Consider the following 7,491-nt stretch of genomic DNA (forward strand, 5'->3'; position numbering starts at 1 on the left):
CCCCGAGAACATCCTGCAGCCCCGAGAACATCCTGCAGCCCCGAGAACATCCTGCAGCACTGAGGAGCATCCTGCAGCCCCAAGAACATCCTGCAGCCCCAAGAACATCCTGCAGCCCCCAGGAGCATCCTCCAGCCCCGAGGAGCATCCTGCAGCCCCCAGGAGCATCCTGCAGTCCTGAGAACATCCTGCAGCCCCAAGAACATCCTGCAGCCCCGAGAACATCCTGCAGCCCCCAGGAGCATCCTGCAGCCCCCAGGAGCATCCTGCAGCCCCGAGAACATCCTGCAGCCCCGAGAACATCCTGCAGCCCCGAGGAGCATCCTGCAGCCCCCAGGAGCATCCTGCAGTCCTGAGAACATCCTGCAGCCCCCAGGAGCATCCTGCAGTCCTGAGAACATCCTGCAGCCCCGAGGAGCAGCTGCTGCTCCCTGCTGTCCCTGCCCCTCCCGGCTCTGGGGGCTCCTGCCAGCCCCAGCTGCCTCACCTTTGGGCTTCCACTCCTCCCTTTGTCACTGGCTGAAGATCTTCTGGTTAAAAATCAGCATCTTTTGGAGAGAGCTGGGGAGTGGTTTTCTCCCTCTTTTTTTTTGACAAACTCTTGGCTTCCAGGCTTTGAGAGTCCAGGGCACGAAAGAGGTGGGGGCAGGTTTTCCTAAACAGCAAAAGGTGCCCCTGCAAAGTCGTTCCTTCCATATATTCATACAGAAATGCATGAGCTTGTATTTGTGTGCTTACAGACAGGCCTGCAGCCGGCCTCTGGGGCCTGGTCCAGCTTGGGAGTCAAACCTTCAAACCCTTTTCTTGTTTGAAGGGTTGAAGTGGCAGCCCCTGAGCCCCTGCACCTGGGCATTAAACCCTCGGGTACACCTGAGCCACAGGTGTGGCCTGGAGCAGCTGCAGAGGTGGGATTGTTGGAGAGCACAGAGCAGAGAGAGAATGAGAGAGAGCTGAAGGAGGCTCCATGGGTCAGGCAGGGAGGGTGGAGGGGAGAGGGGAGGTAAGGGATGAGGGGTGGTGGGGAGAGGGGAGGTAAGGGATGAGGGGTGGTGGGGAGAGGGGAGGTAAGGGATGAGGGATGATGAGGAGAAGGGAGGTAAGGGATGAGGGGTGGAGGGGAGAAGGGAGGTAAGGGATGAGGGGTGGTCACCCCTGAATGCTGTGGGCACAGGGGCAGGGACTGGGGCAGCAGCAGTGGCCGGGCTGAGTCCCAGGGTCCGTCCTGTGCCACGGTGCCCAGGCCAGCAGTGAAATGTGGCTCACAGCCACCCCACAGGCAGAGCCCCCTCCCCTGTGGATTTGGGATGCCCACACAACGCTGGCAGGGCAGAGAGGAAAAATGGGGAGTTTTTCCCCTGAGCCACCAACAGCGAGGGTGGGAGAGTTTGGACAAGCTGTCGAAGCTACCCAAATAGCCTAAATAATCATCAGGCCAGACTCCCGCGGCCCCAGCAGTTGCCAGTGGCTGTTCTGAAACAAATACAAACCCAATTCGCTCTCACAGACTCATTCTTGAAGCACGAGATAAACTTCATCCTCTCCACTGCTGCTGCCAGAGGCCAAGCGGTGACCCCTCAAACCCCCCCAGAATATGAAAGAAGGCCATTAATGCTCTGCCTGGGCTGGCCCTGCAGGGACCAGCTCGGGGCTCCTGCTCTGCTTCTGCAAACGCCCACAGCCACCCCTGCTCCTGTGCTCAGGGACAGGCTGTGGCCACCCGTGTCCCACCTGGGCACAGGGGGGGAGCTGGAGGCATCATCACCCCCCACAGCCCCTCCCTGTGCCAAACCATCTCCCAGCGAGGGGAGGAGCACCCCGGGAGGAAGGCACACGTGGAAACGAGGGACAGCACCCCGAGCCGGGTGTCACCTCCCCGGTGCCGCCTGTGGGGTGGGAGCCCGGCCGTTCCTGGCAGGTTTTAATAGGACTTCGACTATATTTAGATGAAAAGTAAATACATTCTTGGCTCGCACGCAGGTTTTGATGCCTGATGAATGAGCAGGACCTCTTTCACAGGAAGCTGTCGCATTCCTGGGGCTGTGCTGGGCAGAGCGGGGCCCTGCCAGCCCGGGCTCGGTGTGGTCACTGCAGGGCGCTGGGCAGGGCTGGGATTCACAGCTGCACTCTGTTTATTATTAGTGCTGCATGGCAATGAGGAGAGCAGCCTGGGGTGCTGACAGCCTCAGCCTGTGTGTTTGAGAGGGCACGGGGACCTGGCTGGGCTGCACTCTCACAGATGCTCCCTGGGGACCGTACCTGAGCGTGGCCCATTCCAGCACCGTGCCAGGGGATGCTGGGGGCCTTGGCTAGGTCCTGAATTTCTCCTTAGGGACTTGCTGCCCAGGAATTCCCACAGCCTGGTCCTGAGCACACCCACCCCATGTGTGTGTACAGCTGCCAGGGGTGCAGATGCCACCGAGGCAGCTGCAGCTGGGGCGCAGCTGTGCCTTGGATTAAATTGGCTTTATTCCAGTCCTCCAGAGTCTGAGCAACCCCTTGGTGAGGCCCCATCTGTGCCCAAAGGTGCAAATTCTGCTGGGTGAGCCCAAATCTTCCCTCACCACCTCCCTGGACCTGGCCTTGGGGAGGTTTATAAATCAAGTTCAATCTTCTGGCGCTAAATTCGATTTCATCCAATAACTATGAAAGTCTGGCAGTGCCCACGCTGCCAGCTCAGCCTCCTGCTCGGTGTCAGGGGAGTGCAGCATCACAGAGGGAGGTGGGCACATGCCCAGTGGGTTTGGCTGGGGTTCCCCTGTGGAATCCCTCTGCAGCTCTGTCCTTGCCCAGGGTGCTGAGCACGCCAGGATACCCCAAACAGCTCCTCCACGCCAGAGGGAAGGAGCCTTGCACTGGGCCCAGCAGCTTCCCAGTGGCTCCCAGCAGCTCCTGGCCCAGCCCTGGAGCTTCCCCCTTCTGCAGCTTCCTCCCTTTGGCTTCAAGCCCCTTGAAAATCACCTTTCTTCTATTGCCCAGAACAGGTTCGTTGCTGTGTTCAAAAGCCAAAGCCATGCTGCAGGAACTCCCCAGAAAAGTCTCCTCCCAGGAAAGAAGTTCTCACGGATTGACGTGTCCCTCTGTGGGAGCACTGGGATCCCTCCCACGCTGCCCTCTGGCCCTGCTGGCCTTTGGGGAGGAAGGAGCTCTGACTTGGGCTGATTTTCTCTCCTCTTCCCAGGTCCTGGAGGGATTGTTCCAGCACTGGGACTCGCGGCCTCTGGGCTCTCAACACGGTAATGTCATCCCTGTGGTCAGTGCCTGCCCGTCATCGGTCCAGCTCCCTTTTTGGACATATTTCCCCCAAACTGCTGCCTTATTTGGCCTTTCCCCCTGTGGTTCTGGTGACATCACCCAGCAGGCAGTGGGTTCCAGGGCCACCACCCCGTGGGAGCCCCTGAGGAGCCGCTGTGGGCAGGATGGGGCGAGGGGCTGGGGACAGCAGGGCCATGGGCTGGAGCTGGCTCCGTGCTCGGGCTGGGAAGGAGCTCTGAGCCTTCCCACAGGAGATGCCAGCTGCTCTGGCTGGCACGTGGCAAGGGACAGCACCCTGCATCGTGCCCCAGGTCGCCCACGGAGCCTGTCACTCGTGCTGTCTCCACAGGGTGCCCCAGCTGGCAGCTCTGTCCCGAGGGGAACGTGTGGCAGTGACAGCCCTGTCTCACCCTGGGAACGTTCTCCCACTGGAACTGCCACCAGAGCCCTGCCCTGCCACCAGCGGGGCCCTTCCCCTGCCCTGCTCCCATCCCAGGGGGACGGGGGACACCAGCCCCTGTCCCTGGGACACAAATAAACCGCCTTGATTCCCCGCTCCGGAGCTTCCACCTTGCCACGTCAGAAATTCGCAGCCCAACTCATCTCCTTCTGGCTGAAACCCTGCTGCAAAAACCTTCCGTGCCAGGAGCTAATTAGAAATCAAAAGACTTATTTTGAAAAGTCAGATGAAGGGGGTATTTCTGGGTTAGGGATATTTCCTGATCGCATAAACGCAAACAAAACAAAGCTGGCGTATTAATGGCTTTCAGAGATAACCCAATTAATTTTGCTACATTTGAGAATGAATCTGAGTCATTCTGTTAGCAGCAGTGGCGTTGCCAGCTTGTGCTGCTGGCATTTCTGGGGACAGAATGGCTGAGGAACGTTGAGTTTTGGATGTCCATCGGCTGGACCAGGACAGGGCAGTTTCCAGGTTAAGCTGCTCCGAGAACCGATTCATAATGAGAACTAATTTAGAATTTTATATATGATTTTTATTTCTAATTTTCTATACTATTTATGTGGAAAACCATAACGAAAATCTCTATCTGAGGCAGGATTCATGGAACAGCAGCAGGAATTGTGCTCAACCCTTTGGTAACTCCATGGGGGTTGGAGTTCCCTTGACTTTTTGCATCTATTTTTGACATGGAACCACTCAGATGGTGAAGACATCAGCTGGCCACGCTTGTCCTGCACTATTGAAAACAAGGAAATGACTCTTCCAGGTGGGAAGGGAAGGGAAAAAGGCCCTACAAGGGACTGCAAGGGAACACAAATTGTTTAGGCACTAAGAACATATGAATTAAATTGAATTTCATTTTCGAATTAAGGAGGAAAATCTAGGGAGGCTCTGAGACAAATCTGAGACCATGTGAGAGTTGCAGTTGATTGAAGTGCCTCGGATGTGTTTTTTCTTAACCATTGGGAATTTGTTTTCCCAGAATTGGGATCTCTTTCAGAGGGCTGTGACTGGGGCTCACACACATCACTTTGAATTTGATACTGCAAAACTAGCTGGGGTTCCACACCCAGCTGCAGCTGAACGCCGGGAAACGTGGATTTCTGTCAGCCTTTCATTGTCACAGGGCTTGTCTGCTTGTCTCTTCCTTCCCAGCTCTGCTCCATTCCCAGGGGAATTCTGAGGTGCCCGAGGACAGGGAATGCCCACGGGCTGAGGGTGCAGCACGTGCAGCTGCTGTGGCAGAGCCAGATGTTCCACCAGGGCTCAGAGAATTCCTCTGCAGCCCCGTGGAAAGGCTCAGAGATGGATGTTGGCTCTGCACAGGGACCCAGCCGGCTGAACGACACAGGCCAGTGAGTAAAGGTCTCCTTCATGAAAGAAGGACATTAATGCTTTGCCAAGACCTTCCCTTGAGACTGCCCAAATAAATTCCCTCGGACTGACAGCGCTTGCAGAGCAGCCCTGGAGTGAGAGGGACTCGGGGCTGCTCAGCTCCTTGCCTCCAGGGTGTGCAGCCCTGAGTTCACTCGGGCAAGGAAGGGCATTTTTCAAATCCAAGGAAAACTTGTTGCAGCAATTTTTCTTTTCTGGTGACTTTACAGGGACTGAACATATTCTGGAAATCTCCAAATCTCCAAGTGGCCTTTAATTAACTGATCTTGATAAACTGACTGTGCCTAGTGTGGGGGGGTTTCCCCAAAGTTCCTGGGCTTTGGGAAGGACCTTCCTGCAACAGGAAGGGCACAGGGCTGTGACAGGCAGCTTTGGGGGTGCCACTGTGGCAGGGACAGGAGGGATCCTGGAATCACTGCATGGCTTTGGTTGGAAAGGACCTGGGAACGGGACCCAAACTGAGGGGACAGGACCCAAACCTGGGACAGGACCCAAACTGAGGGGACAGGACCCAAACTGAGGGGACAGGACCCAAACCTGGGAACAGGACCCAAACTGAGGGGACAGGACCCAAACTGAGGGGACAGGACCCAAACCAGGGACAGGACCCAAACCTGGGACAGGACCCAAACTGGTGGGACAGGACCCAAACTGAGGGGACAGGACCCAAACCAGGGACAGGACCCAAACCTGGGAACAGGACCCAAACTGAGGGGACAGGACCCAAACCTGGGACAGGACCCAAATCTGGGACAGGACCCAAACCTGGGAACAGGACCCAAACCAGGGACAGGACCCAAACTGAGGACAGGACCCAAACCAGGGACAGGACCCAAACTTGGGACAGGACCCAAACCTGGGGACAGGACCCAAACCTGGGACAGGACCCAAACCAGGGGGACAGAACCCAAACTGAGGGGACAGGACCCAAACCTGGGACAGGACCCAAACCTGGGAACAGAACCCAAACCTGGGACAGGACCCAAACCTGGGACAGGACCCAAACTGAGGGGACAGGACCCAAACCAGGGACAGGACCCAAACTGGTGGGACAGGACCCAAACCGGGGACAGAACCCAAACCGGGGGGACAGCGTGGCCCCTGCCCTGTGACCCAGGGCATCCTGCCAAAGGGGACATGGCTGGGGCCACTGGAGCTCTAGGGCTGTGAGAAAAGCCCCCCCTTATCCCCAGACTCACAGCCAGGCTCCTCTCTTTGGGCACACAAGGGAGTCCAGCCCGATTTCACACTGCCAGGACTGACCCCCAGCCTTTGCCAGCCTTTTCCTCAGGGTGCTGACAGCAGCAATGACAGACTGAACTGCAGAGGAGAACAACTGGAGGCCTTCCTCACCCCCTGCCAGCCAGGGCTACCTGAGGACCAGCAGAGCCCCGTGAATATTCAGAGCACAGCTCAACCTCAGGCTCCTTCTTTATTTTTGAGAGAGAAAACCCCAGTATTTGCAGAGCCACTCTCCTAATCCTTTGCCTGACCAGCCTAATTGTTTTTCTCCTCAGCCCTCGATGGTTGCTGTGCTGTGGGCAGTGCTCAGGCACTCCTTGTGCAGATATTCAAGCGGGTTTTGTTTAAGTCCCAAGTGCCCGTGGGAGGGGAGCCAGGCAGTGCCTCCAGCTTGGGGAGGGCTGGGGCACAGCCAGGGTTCAGCTGAGCAATGCTGGTTGTATTTTAACACTGTCCAAATATTAACTCTGCCCAGAGGATGTGGAGGTGTTTCCTTGACATGTCAGCATCCGGAGCAGCCGCTGCCAGACACAGCATCTCCTCACACCTCCTCGGGGCTGGAGCTCTGAGAGGAGAGGCAGGGAGCAGGGAAAGGCTGGCAGCACAGCCCCTGGGACAGGGACACTTCCCAGGACAGGCTCCTGCTGCCACCCCTGGGCCAGCACGGCCACAGGTGCCACTGGCCCCGGCAGGGAGGGCACTGGCACAGGGCACCAGGGGCTGGCCCTGCATCACTCCTTCTTTGGAGCCACCTTAGATACAGCTCCCGTTGTTCCCGGTTTGCTCCAGGTGATGCTAGCATTTTTTGTAACAGTTTTTGAAATCAGGCAACAATCTACAGAACCCTCACTGTGGAGAGGGTGATTTTTTTGGTGATTTGGCTGAAGAAAGGGAGTTGAAAAGTAAACTCCAGCTCAAATTAGATTTATATAAACATAACCTCACCTTTTACAGAAGAACACACAGCCACAGGGGCTTGCTTTAGCTCTGCCCTGAAGTAGCAGCTGCTGCAGGTCTCAGGAAGTTTCCACTGAAATGCACCCGAACTTTATGAATACCTGCTTTTTCACCTCTAAATTTTTCTCTCTGGGGCTTTTAAGCAAGTTTTATTGTAGTGTTTATACAGCCAACTCACTCTG

The sequence above is a fragment of the Vidua chalybeata genome, chromosome 12 (assembly GCF_026979565.1).
Source record: "Vidua chalybeata isolate OUT-0048 chromosome 12, bVidCha1 merged haplotype, whole genome shotgun sequence".
Classification (NCBI taxonomy): Eukaryota; Metazoa; Chordata; class Aves; order Passeriformes; family Viduidae; genus Vidua; species Vidua chalybeata.